We start from the raw sequence: 15,908 nt of genomic DNA, 5'->3' as shown, positions 1-15,908 counted from the left end.
CTGGACTGGGTTAAGGGCCTTCCAGCTCCAGTAAGCTTTGAATTTATAAAAAGAAGGCTCCTCACATGAACCTGGGAGGTGAGAAATGGGCATCGAGGAAGTCATAATGAGTCATGATGATGGGGACAGGAACCATTTACTGAGCACTTACTCTGTGCCAGGTTCTGTGCTAATGCTTTGTATATTGTATCTCCTTTGAGGGCTGTCTCTTTGGGAGAAAAAAGAGTAGTAAATTGGACCAGGGATTTTCCCTTCTTTTCTAAGCCAAATGCCATTTGGGTGACTGTATGGGGTGTGTTACAGGGGCTACAGCCCTTGCATAGGAGGGACTGTCAGCCCCCAGTGAGTCCTTGTCTCCCAAAGAATCAGCCTGGGCTTTGGGAAGCAGCTTAAGTTCATTTGGGTTGCCAAAGGATGCCTCTGCAGTGTCTCCTGCTTGGGTCTGGCAGTACACCTGGAGAATCAAGATGGGAGGGCTCCATGCTGGGCCCCTGGGAGCCTTGGTGCAGTGCTAGAGGAGTGAGCAGAATACCACCCAGTCCGGATTTATCTCCTAATTGTGTGTTCCATATCCCTGCTGTGCCTCAGTCTGTAAAATTATGGGGTTGGCCCAAGCCTACCAGCCTGCCCACAGTGCCAAGGGACTGGGGACTGTGGCTGCTCAGGATGAGGCTGGCCTTTTGCTTTTTGCAATGTTGTATCCCCCTGATGTAGCACCCATGGTCTTCTGGAGGAGGGAAGGGGGCCCACATCCTCTGTCCCATCTCATCTTGTCCTTAAGCAGACAATGTCAAGCCTTCCTCCTATCTGCCCAGTTCTGCACCATAGCTCCTACTGTCTCCTTAGGTTAGGAGAGATGGCAGATGCCTCTGAAGGCATGTTACCTCCTTGATGAGTGCTGGGGAAAAGGGGAGTAAAGAAACAAGTCTCAAGTTTATAGCTACCCTTCCCTTTGAATGTGCAGCTTCTTTTACCCAGTATCGAGTTCACCGTTCTCTCTTCTACTGTGGGTGACAGACTCCGAGACCATAGTGGTGTGAGGCAGAGGCAGTGTGGCCCAGTGGGTATCCAGGTGGAGGGGTTGGTCTGATCTAATTCAGAGCCCACAGGACACTCCTTCCCCTCTTCGTCTGAGCCAGTTTTCCCATCTGCAAAATTGGGAATAGTAATACTTACCTTGTGACACTCAAGATGCATCCCCCATCTTGCTGGTCTGTCACGAATGAAGGCCACCTTCCCTGGCCAGCAAGGGACCAGGGTCAGCTCTCTGTTAGTCACTCTACAATAAGCTGTGGTGTTTATAGACCAGCCATAGGCTCTGCAGTGCAGGGAGAACTCCTGACCTCTAGGAGCAGAGAAACTAGCTATTACCAGCCTAAGGCGGCACACATCCAAGGAGCAGAGTGTTTTGATGTTTTGTCTCTGTCCTTGGGAGTTAAGAGAAGAGGAATTAGATTGGGGTGGAGAAGCCTCACTGTGCCCAAACAGGTCTTCTAGGCTGTCGAGAGGGCAAGACGGCATTCCTGCTGATGGGGAGAACTCTTCGACTAGGGCCTTTTTTTTGTGGAGATGAAGTGGGAGGAGGATTCCTGCTGGCCTGGGCCTGAGATTTGGATGTAGGTCAGGTCAGATGGTGGAGGATAAGAATGACGAGGTAGGGAGCAGGCTACGAGAATTGGTTTGGTCACCATGTGCAAGACTGGTGGGTATTGGAGGCTATCAGGCCTTGTGCTGCCCAGGCCAACCTGAGCTAAGCAGCCACACCCACCCTGTGCCACTCACCTCTTATGGTACCTGGCCTAGACGTCAGCAGCCCCAGCGCTGTGCTGTGGAGCCATTTCCCACTTTGCAAGGGAACTACGGGGCTCTGAAATTGGAAGTCTTCCCATGCCACACTATATTTTTTCTTACCACACTCATTTATTCATTCAATGTCTATTGACCACACATTATGTGTCAGCCTCTGGGCAAGGCCCTGGGGATACAGAGAAGGAAACCACAGTCCCTGGCCCAGCACTTCAGCTTGTGTGATGTGGAAAGGCATATATCTGTTTAGAGCTGGAAGGCCAGGCTAGCAGGGGTGGTGTGCTAGATTAGCAGGCGCTCCGGGTCTGACAGTTATCATCAGTTTGTGGTTTATTGACTTTCCTGCCCCTCTCCATGTCCCAAGAGCCTGGGAGAACAGCGTCAGAGGACATGTCATGCTTTGCCTGTGATGACCTTAAGCTGTCGTTTAGCCTCAGCTAGAACTGTAATTCTCTAGATTCCATTGTTTCTGTATAGAATTGTGACATTTCAGCCGGGCGCGGTGGCTCAAGCCTGTAATCCCAGCACTTTGGGAGGCCGAGACGGGCGGATCACGAGGTCAGGAGATCGAGACCATCCTGGCTAACCCGGTGAAACCCCGTCTCTACTAAAAATATACAAAAAAAAAAAAAAAAAAGACCTAGCCGGGCGAGGTGGCAGGCGCCTGTAATCCCAGCTACTCGGGAGGCTGAGGCAGGAGAATGGCATAAACCCAGGAGGCGGAGCTTGCAGTGAGCTGAGATCCGGCCATTGCACTCCAGCTTGGGCGACAGAGCGAGACTCCGTCTCAAAAAAAAAAAAAAAAAAAAAAAAGAATTGTGACATTTCAGTTACCCTTTCTTCATTTTAAAAACACCTTTTTTTTTTTTTTTTTTTTTTTTGAGATAAGGTCTTGCTCTGTCGGTCACGCTGGAGTGCAGTGGCCTGATCATAGCTCACTATAACCTCGAACTGGCTTAAGCAATTCTGCCTCAGCCTCCAGAGTAACTGGGACTACAGGCATGTGCCACCACACCCAGACTTTTATATTTATTTTATAAAATTTAAAAAAATTTATTTTGTAGAGACAGGGTTTTTCTTTGTTGCCTAGGCTGGTCTCAAACTCCTGGCATCAAGCGATCCTCCCACCTGGGCCTCCCAAAATGTTGAGATTATAGCATAAGCCGGGCACAGTGGCTCACGCCTATAATCCCAACACTTTGGAAGGCAGAGGCAGGTGGATCACCTGAGGTCAGGAGTTCAAGATCAGCCTGGGCAACACGGAGAAACCCCGTCTCTACTAAAAATACAAAATTAGCCGGCGTGGTGGCACATGCCTGTAATCCCAGCTACTCGGGAGGCTGAGGCAGGAGAATTGCTTAAACCTGGGAGGCAGAGGATGCGATGAGCCGAGATCGTGCCTGGGCAACAAGAGTAAATCTCTGTCTCACCAAAAAAAAAAAAAAAAAAAGATTACAGCATGAGCCACCACACCCAGACTAAAAGGCAGTTTGATTTTATAAATCAAAATAGCAGTAATCTATCGAGATTTACTTGTGAGATTGGTAGGAAACATCTTAAATGTAATCAAACAATAAATTACATCTTGATGAATTCGTGTAGGTTTCTCTTCCTCAGAAGAAATCAGATGCTGTTCAGAGCACCAAGGCTAGAATTTTACCTTGATTCTCATGCTACCCCTGCACCCAGGTTGGATCCTGAGTACAGTTTTTGGCAGGTGGGCCTGTATATAAGTTAGCAATGGGGGATACCCAGCTGCCTCTCTTCATACAGCTGAGGTTTTGGGGAGTAATTCTCACAGCCCCTGGGTTGGGCCTAGTCCTGCAAATGAATTCACTAGCCCTAAAGCCCAAATTGCAGCCTCTGTCATTCTTTCTTGCCTTCCAGGAATGGGAAGGGCAATAAGTGTCATCTTATTATTATTGCTTTTTTGGCGGTTTTGTTGACGTTGGTGTGTGTATGTTAGTAAGATAAAGCTCTCAGAAATTACATAGCATTTGTCAGGGATATAAGAGGGACTCTACCACTTCTGGCTGTATAGAAGGTGGTTCTGTATCTTTAAATAGAACCTCAGGTCCTTAGCCACCAGAAACGTTTTCAGGGGAAGTGTGCACCCTCAGCAGCTGCTGCTGGTGGGCAGGATGGGCACACATGGAACAGGCTTTCCTCTGTGGCCAGGTGAGAAGCAGGTGGTGAGACACAGAGCAGTGCTGTGCTCTGCTTCTGAAGCCTCCAACCTTTCCTTCCTTAGGAAACCCCAGAGAGATTGGTGATGGTGATTTCCCAGGAAGATGTGGTGTGCTCCGACTTCTGTGACAGTGAGCAACGGAACCAATGGATGTCCAGATGCTGGCAATGAGTAGGCCTTCCCTACGCTGGGTGGCGTCCACACCCTTTGGCTTCCATTGCCTGGGTCTCCTGGAGGTGATTTGCTGGATGAATACTGCATGCACAGAATCTGGCCTTGGGTTTGAATATGGCAGCCAGTGGACAGCATGTGCTTGAGTTATGAGGCTGCCCAGGAGATGCTTCTTCCAAGGCAGAGCGTATGCCGAGTCCAGTCCTGGAGAGGCTGGGTGTGCAGTTGACCAATTTCCAGTTCTAGTTTCCCTCTCCTGTTCCTCTGTCCCCATCCAGGACATGCTCTGGAGTCAGAAGACAGCAAAAAGAGAAGCAGAAGCCCTGGTGGCAAGAGTCCAAAGGTGGGTCCCTTCCTGACATGGGCATTGGGCTGCGCATGTGTGTTTGCAGTTCTTTCCAGCTGCTGGAAAGATGTATTTCTGTGGCTGTAGATGGATGGTCCAAGGTAGATTTAGGTTTTAGAATACTGTTATTTTTTTTCTACATTCAGGGAGAAAATAACCCAGTTTGGGAAGGACAATTTAAAAAGGGAAAATATTAGGTATGATGGCACACCTGCAGTCACAGCTATTCGGGAGGCTGAGGCTGGAGGATCACTTGAGCCCAGGGGTTCCAGGCTACAGTGAGCTATGATCACGCCACTGCACTCCAGCCTGGGTGACAGAATGAGACCCCCGTCTCTTAAAAAAATGTAATTTAATTTAAAAGGGGAAAATATCCTTGGTGGTTCTTGGAACCAGCACCTACTAGGTTGACCCATATGAAATTTCTTTCTTGTTGATGAAAAATAGTCAAATATTGACAATTTCTTATGGTTCAACCTACTATAGTTCCATTCCTCTGGGATGGTAGAGGGAACCCCAGAAACACATTTTAAAGAGTTTCTGATACTTGAACCATTTGTGTTCCTCTTCATCCTATGATACCCTTCACAGAATTTTTTTTTTAACAGCAGGAAGGAATCACTGTAACCTGTGGATTGTACTGCAGTAGGAAACTATCCTAGCAAGGCTCCACTTTGCCCCAGCTTCAAGGTATATCATCTCAAAATGCAGGATACTTCAGATGAGTTTTGAGCACCCTTTCTTTTGTTATAAAAAAAAATTCCAGACAGTTCAGCCAATACTAAGGGCTGAGACCAGTTCCAAACTTTTCTGTCTCTGGAGGAATTTGCTTCCATCTGGATGCCTGAAACGGTATTTTACTTCACCTCCTGTGTCACCGGCAGCAGTCCTGGGAGCCTTGGGGAGGAGGTTGTTGGGAGAGCCAGTTCACAGCCTCTCCACAACCTTTTAGCCACCCCGGTGCTGGGCAGCCAGAGTGTGGGCTTTTGACTGAACGTTCTCGCCCTCCCACATTCATTACACCATTGTCAGTGTGTGTGTCTGGGGCTGCCTCTGGGTGTGTGTGTGTGTGTTTGTGTGTGTCTTTGTGTCAGTGACAGGCTATGTGTGTCTGTTTCTGTTGGCTTGTCTAGGCGTGCTCAGTGCAACAAGGAGCTTGGGGAGGTGGCGGTAAAGGGGGAGGGCATTTCAAAGCCCAGCTGTCCTCCTCAGGGACCTCAGGAGTTGCGTGTGTGTGTGTGTATGTGTGTGTGTGTGTATGTGTGTTTGTGGATTTTTTTCCATACTGCTCATTGTATGGGGCTGCATGCGAGTGTCTGACCAGGTGTGGTGTGAGCAGCCGCTGAGCTGGGTGAGCCCCATCTGCTGTGAGCTCCCAGACTTGCCTTCTAGCCCTCTGCCGCCATCCATGGGGAGCCTCTCCCTTCGCAGCTCACCGTCTCCTCTCTAATTTATTAGCTGGAAAGGAGGAGAACATGAAACGTTGCTTGAAGACAATGGCCGAGACAGCAGGTCCCACCCTGCACAGCCGCCAACATCTCTTCCCTCAGCCTTGTCTCCTCTTCTGCAGTTGGGATCTGCACATTTAAGCCTGAAGTAAGAAGAAAAGAAGCCCCCAAACCACCCTATTAAAAAATGTGCCTGGCCTTAGATGTGCAGAGGTAGCTATAAACTATTGAAGGTGGGAGAGGTCAACAAAATGAAGGTTTGAGCCTTCTACTCTGGGGACCCCTAGCTCTGAGTCCCAGCACTTCCCCCCAGCTCCAAGCCAGGTTGAAAGGGGGCAAGGGGCCCAAGGCAGCTGCAGGGGCTGTGTTAGTAAACACTTTCCTGGGTTCCCATTTTCTGTACACCCCCCACCCTTCTCTACTCCCTGATGTCCCGTTATACACTCCCACCCCCCAGCATCCCCTTTTCTGTGGCCTGCACAATGAGCTCATTGTCCCGGGTGTGATTTGAATAAGGGATCGGTGGGCCTGTTCCCAGCATTGTCCAAGGGGCTGGGAAAAACCCCAGCGCAGGCAGGAGGACCAGACCAGACAGAGACAGATGCCTAAATTAGCAACAAAGCTTTGTGCACGTCCCCTGGACAAGGGCTTGCCTTGTTTGCGTGGACTCGAGGGTGTGGAGCTGGCCGGCTGCTCGCATGTCTCCCCATGTTAATTAGTTTTGCATGCATGTCTGAGAAGGTGCCAGGGGAGATGTGTTTGCCTTTCCCCGGGAGGGGGCCCTGTTTGTGGCTGGCCAGTAGCCTGGGGGCCTGGAGCTGAGAGGGGCTGGGCCTACCTGGAGAGCCAGGCTCTGAGCCTGGCCAGGGAATTGCGGCTTTCCCATCCTATAGTTCTGTCTCTCTGCCGTCTGGGAGGCCTGGCTTTGCTCCCTATACCTTCTTCCCGCCACCCCTCCATGTCTGAAAGTTGGTCAGCTCTGACTGCTGGGACTCACTGGCTTCCTCCCAGACCCAGGCCAGTGCCTGTCCATCTGGCAGTCTGTCTCTTGCGACACAGGGCCCCTTGGGACCGGGCAGCAGAAACAGCCAGTCTGGACTCTTCTCCGTCCCCGAGCCAGATGGCCAGTCTGCTGATCGCATTACGGCCTCCCCTGTCCCCAGACCCCTGCCGCCTGTGGTTGGACCAGGATCTTGTGTGGGATATGATGGAGAAGCTTCCTTTTAGGACCTCATAGAGGCCTGGCCTGAAAGGAAAGGGGTCTGGTAGACAGGGCGTAAGGCATGTCCTTGCTACCGGTTTCTATGTGACCTCAGGCAGGCCAAGTGACCCCAACTCCTGAATCTTAGTTTTCTTGTTGGCAAGAGGAGTGAGTTGAACTTCAGGAATCTCTTGGCTCTCTTCTAGCTCAGAAAGCCTCTGATGGTGGTAACAGTGGTGATCGTTTCAAAACTATGTTGATTTAGCATTTGCTAATTTAGCACAATGACAGGAATGGGACTAATGAATTCTGGCTGGGGTGGAGGGGAGTGCTGCAGGAAGGATTTCATCCCTGTTTTTTTTTTGTTTGTTTGTTTTTTTGAGATGGAGTCTCGCTCTGTCGCCCAGGCTGGAGTGCAGTGGCCGGATCTTAGCTCACTGCAAGCTCCGCCTCCCGGGTTTACGCCATTCTTCTGCCTCAGCCTCCCGAGTAGCTGGGACTACAGGCGCCCGCCACCTCGCCCAGCTAGTTTTTTTTGTACTTTTTAGTAGAGACGGGGTTTCACCGTGTTCGCCAGGATGGTCTCCATCTCCTGACCTCGTGATCTGCCCGTCTCGGCCTCCCAAAGTGCTGGGATTACAGGCTTGAGCCACCGCACCTGGCCTCATCCCTGTTGATATTCAGTGTGGGCTCCTGTTTTCAGAGTGTGGGGAGGACCAAGAGCAGGCAGAGCCTGTCTTCCCAGGTCTTCACAGAGGAGCTCTTCCCCATCCCTAACCTGCAGTGGTGAGAAGCAGGCCCTGGTTCTCTGCACAGAGACTGCCAAGCAGAAGAGACCTTGGCAGTGGCAAAGGAGAAGCTGGAGGGAGGGCAGCTGCTGGCCAGGGCCCTAGGTGTGTCCTGGTTTGCCCCTGCAGGTCCTGGGACAGGGTTGGTGGGGGTGGGCAGGGGACAGGGCTGAGAAGGGTCAGGGTTCATCTGGGAACTTCAGAGTTCCCACCTCTCCACAGCCCCTCAGAATAACCCCAGGTGGTGGGTGGGGAGTGGGATGAAGCATCACCCTGCTGTTTAGTGCAGGGGTCTCAGGTTAAGTGGCCAGGGAGTCTGGCTCCTTCTTTGCCAGCCTCCCAATCTCTGTCACTCTCCCATTCTCTCATCAAGTGTTGTGGGATATACCTTGCACTGAGGCCAGGCAGCTGACCAGAGCCACCCACAAGGAGCCTCTGGAATTAACCTCAGGTAGCCACTCAGGCCAGGCAGGGGAGAGACCCTGGACCTCCCTTCCAGCAGGGACCTTCCTTCCCATGCCGCTGTGCCAGCCAGTTCCCATACACAGTGCACTTGTTCCTTCCATCTGGGCTGCCTTTTTCCTCCCCGCCTCTCTCTCTCTCTTTATTTCTGTTTCTGGGGTGCCTCTCGTTCTACCCCTTTCCCTGTCTCCCTGAACTGCTCCTCACTCAAGCTGGATAACTGGTGGTAAAGTCCAAAGTTCAAGAAGAAAAGAAGATAGAAGTTAGCGCTTCATGGCAGGGATAGAGTGAGAGAGTTGCCTACAGTACGGGTTGGGAGAAGAGGCAGGGCAGCAGGGCCTTGGGAGAGCTGCCCACTGGCCTCCCTGCCCCTCCCCATTCCTACCTCCCAGAGTTTAGCCGCCTCAGCTGTAGCTCTGAGCTCCTTAATCTGGTGATCCTTGTGGTGCTGGGGGGCAGGCTGGCAGAGGCTTTAGGAGGTGACAGGGGATCTTGGGAGTCGCACTCTGCTAACAGAGTGTCATGCAAAGCTGGAGAATCACATTCCGAGCGCAGCTCCCACTCCTAAGGCAGTGGCCCGGCAGGGTTGGACCCAGCACAGGTGGTACCCAGTGGAGGGCTGAGGCACAGACCCTGCATGCAGTCGGGCGTCACCTCCTCTTTGTCCCTCAGGAGGAAAGTTCCCAAGATTAGGGCTTTCTGGCCCTTTCTGCATGGCTAAGTTTTTATTGTTTGGTAGCTGCTCCCACCCTTACCCCAGCCCCCAAATCCTCTGGCTGCCAATCCCAGTTAGAAGAAGTCTCTGTAAGTTGTAGGTATCATCCCCGTGGTCAGCCAGGAATATGCTGTTGGGTTAGTCGGGGGTGGGGATTTGTCTAGAACTAAGCAAGTATGCTGGGTGGAATGGCTTCCCTGCCTAGATGAGCAGGGGAGAGAACCCCTGAGATGAACCCCTGATTCTCTCAGCGATGAGCCCTGAGAAAATCCAGGAGAGACAGGAAATTGAGGTGGGGGTGTGAATGCAAGCCCGAGTGGTTCTGAGGCATCCAGCTTAGCAGAACTGGGGCAGCCCCCAGGCCTTGGACCTTGGCTGGAGGGTAGGAACAGAGGAGAAGATGCTGTGGGCCGAGGCCCAGGGCTCTGCTTCTGCCATGACTCTGCAGCAGACCCTGGATGTCTCAGAGCCTCCAAACCCTCATTTATAAAATGAGCATCATAATCCCTACCTCCATTGGAGCTGCTATGAAGACTCTTGGGCACATGGGAAACACTCAATGGGGTTAATTTTTCTTCTCCTTTTCCTTTAGATATGGGGCAGAGATGAAGGAGTTAAGGTTCTGCAGGTCATTTAAGATAGCTGAGATTTGGAGAATGTGGACAGTGGTGATATTCAGAATATTTAACCACCTGTACAGGTTGGGCACCAACCAGTCAGAATGACAGCTGGCCCAAACCATCACCCAGGGAGGAGGGCACAGCTGAGCAGAACTTGTCCCTGTGTCTTTCTGCCCCATCATGAGTCCATTTATCAGCAAGCATACAGACATCCCTTGAGGGCAGCTCCTGAGGAGGTTGCAGGATGCAGGATCCTGAGATCTTTGCATTCAAGCAAGTCAGGCGTGCCTAGCATGGGGCACCCTGCCTGACCTGAAAGAGGACCTGGAAGCAGAGGGCAGTGAGCTGAGGGCCTTCCCAGCTCCTGCCCCAAGCTGGCAGCAGACCTGCCCACCAGGCTCTGAGGAAGAGCTGCTTCTGTGGGCTCTCGCCATCCTCATGTCCCCTAGAGCTGCCCCTCCTTCCTGTCCCTTCTCAGAAGCACCGTGGGTCAGGATTAGAGGGTCTGTTTGTGCTCTGATCTAACTCCTCATGCCTGTTTCTTAATCAGCCAGGGGAAGTTCATGGTTTCTGTTATCTGACTGTGGAGTATGGCAGTGTCGTGTTGGGGTAGTGTGGAGCCATGTTCTGTCATTGTGGAAAGATTCTGACCTCAAGGCAGGCAGCATCTTCTCCCAGCCCCAGGCTTTCCGAGGCCACATCTGGACACATGGTGCACTTAGCCAACACTGACTTCTTTTACCTGGCCTATCTCTTTGCCTTGTTGGGTGAAATTAATGGCTTTGAGGGCCTAAGGTGGTCTGGTTAAGTGACAAGGGCATAGGAAGACACAACCTTACCTAGCTGGAAGTCAGAGATTTGGACTCTAGCCCACTTTTCCACTGAGTGGTCTTGGGCAAGCCACCTCCTTTACTGGACCCAGAAAAGTAGCATTGAGCTAGTGCAGTAGCTTACACCTGTAATCCCAGTAACTGGGGAGGCTAAGGTAGGAGGCTCTCTTGAGGCCAAGAGTTTGAGAACAGCCTGAGTTTGAGAACAGTGAGACGCTATTCTTAAAAAATGAAAAAATTAGCCGAGTGTGGTGGCATGCATCCATAGTTCTGGCTACCTGGGAAGCTGAGGCAGGAGGATCCCTTGAGCCCAGTAGTTCCAAGGCTGCAGTGATCGCACTACTGCACTCTTACCTGGATGACAGAGCAAGATCCTATTTCTTAAAAAAGAAAGAGAAAGAGAAAAAAGAAAAGGAGCATTGAATAGGATGGTATCTGAGGTACCTTTTAGCCCCTGCATTTTTTCATCTGGGAGTTCTTCCTGCTTCTTTTACTCTGTTACCTGCCAGTAACCCCTGCTCCCAGCTCCCTGGCTTACAGGAAACAGTTAGCTTTGTCCTGTTCAAGCTGGCCTGGGATGCAAGGAGGCACCATTACCTAGAGGCTACAAAAATGAAAACCCAGCTCACTGCTGGCAAGGGGCATGGGGCTGGGCAGTAAAAACCTCTAATCTGGATGCTTTTGTCCTTTCTTCTACTTCTCTTTGCTCTGAGTGGTGTTTGCCTTGGTGACTTTGTTTGCTCAGGTGGCCCTCAAGGTGGGTTTGCAGTGTTCTCCTTGGGACTTGCCGCATTCCACTTCCTTAGGCCAGAACTTTTAGACTCAAAAGCTCCAATCCCTGAGAAGCAACCATGGGGGAAACACTACTTTTTGGTGCTGACCCCTCTCCGAAGGACCCCAGCTAGGCGGCTCTTCCACTGGTACAGCTGATACATGGATGTGGGCTCAGCATCTTATATGACTGGCGTGACCTTGGGCCAGCTCCTTAGCTTCTCTGATCCTCTATTTCCTTATTTCTAACATGAAGATAACCACACCTTTCTCATAAAGTTGCAGTGAGGCATAGAAATAACACAGATAAAGTACCTCGAAATGATGTTCTGTCTTACCTTCTAGTGCCAGCTGTACCCAGAGGCTTCAAAGGCCACAGACATAAACGCTTAACTTTCCTGACCTCTTGCCTTTGAGTTTCAGGACTGCCCTGATGGGGAAGTGCTGAGACAACCTTGGAGGAGCGCCTCCCCCCAGCCCACTGCCCCTCTTTCCCCAGGGGGCAGAAATACCTAATTTCAGCCCTAATAATACCTGAATGAGATTTATAGGACACCTTCCTCCCCAGAGTGCAAAGCTTCTCACATATTATTTCTCTTATCTTTAGATTGTCCTGTGAAGTGAAGTATGATCGGACAGCCTCTTTTCAGCTTTTATGAAAATGGAGACAGAGGAATTGTGGCTCTTGCCAAGGTCACAGGATTGGAACACAGAGCCAAGCCACCCCAGGACATGCAAGAGCCTCAGAAGGGAAAAAGCCCAGCAGGAAGGGAGAACAAGTAGCCTCTGTTCTGAGGTTGTAACAGCCAGGGACCAGGATGGAGGAGGAGGACCCCGTAATCCTGCCCATCTGGGACTTGGCAGGGGATCTGGGAAAATGTACCCCAACCCATCCCTCAAGGGCCTTTGCCTTTGGCCCATTGGCCTAGCATCTCCTTCTTCACTGTGTCTGTTCTTGTCAGATCTGTTTGGGTCTGAGGTGCATGGAACATTCTGGGTAGGCCTCCAGCAAACGGAAGCTCTTCACCGTGTTTCCAGCCTAGGACCAAGGGCAGCACACTGGCAAAGTTGCCAAAGCAAGGGACTCCAGCCTTCTAGGAGTTAACGACTCCCTCTCCCCAGCTGTCCTCCCCTTGGTGCTCCTCTTCCTCCCTCCTCCTGCTCACAGCAGGCAGGGCCTGGACCCGGGAGCCATGCTGCTGTGCTGTTGCCAGGGGAGTCCGGAGGCAGATCTGAGCTATGCAGGGAAAAGGCCCGGCCTGTCAAAGTGTCTGAGATGAACCGCCGCCGTCCCTGTGCAGCTGGGCTCAGACGTGTCTCAGCTCTTGTTCTATGCCTGAGAATGGCGAAACCCAGTGAGGTTCAAGGGCAAACTCGCTATTCATTAGTCAGGGGTTCTTGACGTCCCGTCTCTCCCAGGGATGGGTTCCCCCCCTTCCTCTTTCTCCCCCTCCTATGACACATTCCTGGGTGCCTTTGGTGAGGACTGCACACCCTCCTCCTGTCTAGCCCCCTTGCCAAAGGCCTCTGAATAAACTCCCCCCAAGGAGACCAGGCGGGGCAGAGACAATGGCTGCAGGAAATCATTCAGGCGGGACATGCTGGCCTGCCCTCCACCCAGTCCCCCTGTGGGCCCCACTCCCTTCTGATTCAGGGCACCCTTGGGCCCTAGCCTATACAGGCCTGGATAGGAAGAAACCACTGGGAACAACCCTAAGGACATCATGTTAGTCCAGTGCCATTCTCCACTGGCTCTGTGGGTGCCTTTGTGGCCTGCACTAACTGGCAGGCTAATTTTGTGGTTTCTGTACCATCACATGCCTATTTCAAGACACTCAAGCACTGTCAGTTGGGGAGTGTAAATTCTACAATATTTTCTGAAATGTGGCAATATCAAAATGTAAAAGGCAAATATACTTGGTCACAAAAATGGCACTATTTACTCTGTGGGCATATTCGTAAAAGTTCCCAAAGAATTATGTAGAAGGATGTTCATCAGAGCATTTCTTTTGAAGAGTGTAAAGAAATGGACATGAACCTATGGTCTGTTCATACTGTGGAATACCTATGCAGCTGTAAAAATCGGTGTGGTAGATCTCCGTATATGAGTTGATGTGGAAGGTTGGCCAGTTCCCATGATAAGGTGAATAGAATAAGTTACAGAACAGGCTGTGGAGTACGATCTTATTTGTAGATGTTTAAAAGTGAGTCATAAGTATGCTTATATACGGAAGTATGTACTGGAAGGCTACCTCTAGGGAGTGGGCATGGGGGAATGCACTCTTCTATACTGTTCTGTTTTCTTTTCATGCTCCTAAGATACTTTTATTGAAAGATGTAAAGGGTTGTTCAGTATAATAGGCTTAACTTCTATCAACTAACTTGGCATGGGTGCTTTAAGAGGGTGGTAGTGATGTTACTGGAGAAAGTATCCCACAATTACTGGTGGCTTCAGCCATGGGCCATTTTGGGGCCTAATAATCACATATCATCATGGTTGCTAGTGTTAATCAAAAACCTACTAAGTGCCAGGCTTACTGTCTCTGGGTCTTGCTTAGGTGGGTATCATTATTCCAGTTTCACCAAATCAAAAGAAGTTAATTGGTTTGTTGCAGCTCCTCTGCAGGTGAGGGGCAGAGCCAGGAGCTTGGCTAGGGACAGGGGAGGTGGGTGGGGGATGGTGGCTAGATCTTGGTTCTCAGTTTCCTTCCATGCAGACATTGCCCCTCTGCCCTGAGGACCTGCTTGTTTGGGGGAGGAGGCCTTTGGAGGCACTGGGGTCATGCCAGGTGTTGGACATGGTGAACTGGGAAGTGTCCCCATTTGGCCATAGCCCAAAAGTATCACCGTGCTGGGGGGTGGGGAACAGGGCTGTGAATGGGCCTATTTGCATAAGCAGCATGTGTGGAGAGAAAGACATCACAGGGCGGAAGAGGTGCGGGTGCCCAGTAGGGCAATTGCCACCCCTACTTCATCCCTGAAAGAGTAAATGGCCTGGAAAGTGTCTCCAAGAGGTAATGCTGCACACCACCCTCCCTGGTGGCACTGGGTCAGGCTACACCTGCCTTAGGTCAGGGGCTGCAGCAGCCTGCAGAGCTCTCAGTAGTGCCTCAGTAGCCTGGGAGGGAGCAGGGGCAGGGGGCAGGAAGAGGCATAATGGGGCTGTCCAGAGGGGTCTGGGAAACCTGGTCCCTGGGGCCTGGGCACAGCTACAGTCACTTCAGATTGGCTGTGGGGCCAGTGGACTGGGAAGAAAAAAAGCATTAAGAGTGACCAAGTGCAGAAGGCTGTCAGGTCCCAGGTCACATGCCTTAGTGCAGTGACTCCTCATCATTTTATGGTGTGTGGGTGTCATTGGTACACCCATTTTGCAGATGAGGACACTGAGACCCAGAAAAGTTAAGTTATATGTCCTAAGTCACACAGCTTGTAAGTGCCAGAACTGAGATCAAAACCAAGTCTCTTTGACTTTGAAGTCTGTACTTTGACTCCAAAGAGATCCTGTTTGGTTTGGCCACTTATAGGAGGTCCCTAAAGCTGCAGACTCCCCTTGCCAGTGCCCACATATAGAGATATTAACCCCTGCGCTGCAGGGTCACTTCAAATAGTCTTTTAGCTGGGCTTCTCCCACAGTTCCACCTAATGCCATCCCTTGGGTTTTGCCCAAACCTGGACTGGGCAGCGGGGTGAAAGGAGGGGTTTACAGGGTTACAGAGCCTCATACAGATTGGAGCCCATGGCTGCTGGTCATCTGCATTCCTGCAGGATTGGCTGTTCCTTGGGGTCCTTGGCAGGAAGATGAGGATGCTCCCGAGACCTGCTCCAGTGCTTCCCAGAGGCTGGCCTGGTGGGCTCTGGAAAGACTGAGGCTGGAGAGGCAGAAGTAGGAGAGCAGCAATGGCACTCAGGTAGCTTGAATCACCAGGACCCTTCCAAGCCCCACAGGTCCTCCTGAGGGAGTACTAGGGCATCCTCTGGGAGAGGTCTCTTCCTATGCTGTGAACCCCCTGCCTTTCTTGCAACCTACAATGAATAAATTTTCTTTGCAAAGCCTTCCATGTCTCTGGTCAGTTTTTCTAGGAGGACATGAGTGAGGAAAGTAGCACTCTGCCACCAGCAAAAACAACTCTTCATGTCTTGGGGTGTGGTGGGGATCCTGGTATGGGTGCAAAGGATGGAGCAAGAAGTCTTACAAGGCTTAGAAAGTCTGTCGTCTTGACCTGAGCTAGGGTCATTTGGGCAAGAAGAGAAGGTCATGGCCAGTGCAAGGCCCACCTTGCCTTGAGGGTGCCCTGCTCTCAGGAGAGGGGTCCTGGAGGTTCTAGGTTGGGAGCTAGCCCCCACACTCCTCCTCAACTTCCATCAGTGTCTTCTCATGTAATTCTCACAATGACTCCGTAAGACTGAATTTTATATTATAGTCTAGGAAACAGAGGCTCAGAGAGACTAAGAAAAAGGCAAAGCCACACAGCTGGGAAGCAGTGGAGTTGGCCTCCAGATCTCATCTCTGTGACCAGAATGGGATGGGGGCAGGCGGGGGTGGTGAGTCTCTTGAAAGCCCC

At 51.2% G+C, this 15,908-nt stretch overlaps 1 long non-coding RNA gene across 5 annotated transcripts in view; it reads left to right on the top strand.

Annotated features, from left to right (window-relative positions):
* Positions 1-15,397, top strand: part of LOC119620310 (uncharacterized) — a 36,940-nt gene extending 21,543 nt beyond the window's left edge. For 2 of the 5 annotated variants that reach the window (XR_012091804.1, XR_012091805.1), the window contains exons 2-5: positions 4,058-4,508; positions 5,120-5,201; positions 5,970-6,107; positions 11,954-15,397. This is a non-coding gene — a long non-coding RNA (uncharacterized lncRNA). The remainder of the gene's footprint in view (positions 1-4,057; positions 4,509-5,119; positions 5,202-5,969; positions 6,108-11,953) is intronic. The other 3 variants (XR_012091808.1, XR_012091806.1, XR_012091807.1) reach the window with 3 other exon arrangements.
* The last annotated feature ends 511 nt before the right edge of the window (positions 15,398-15,908 follow it).

The sequence above is a fragment of the Chlorocebus sabaeus genome, chromosome 29 (assembly GCF_047675955.1).
Source record: "Chlorocebus sabaeus isolate Y175 chromosome 29, mChlSab1.0.hap1, whole genome shotgun sequence".
NCBI lineage: Eukaryota > Metazoa > Chordata > Mammalia > Primates > Cercopithecidae > Chlorocebus > Chlorocebus sabaeus.
Note: the sequence above shows the minus strand (reverse complement) of the source record. Positions and strands in the feature narration are given on the sequence as shown.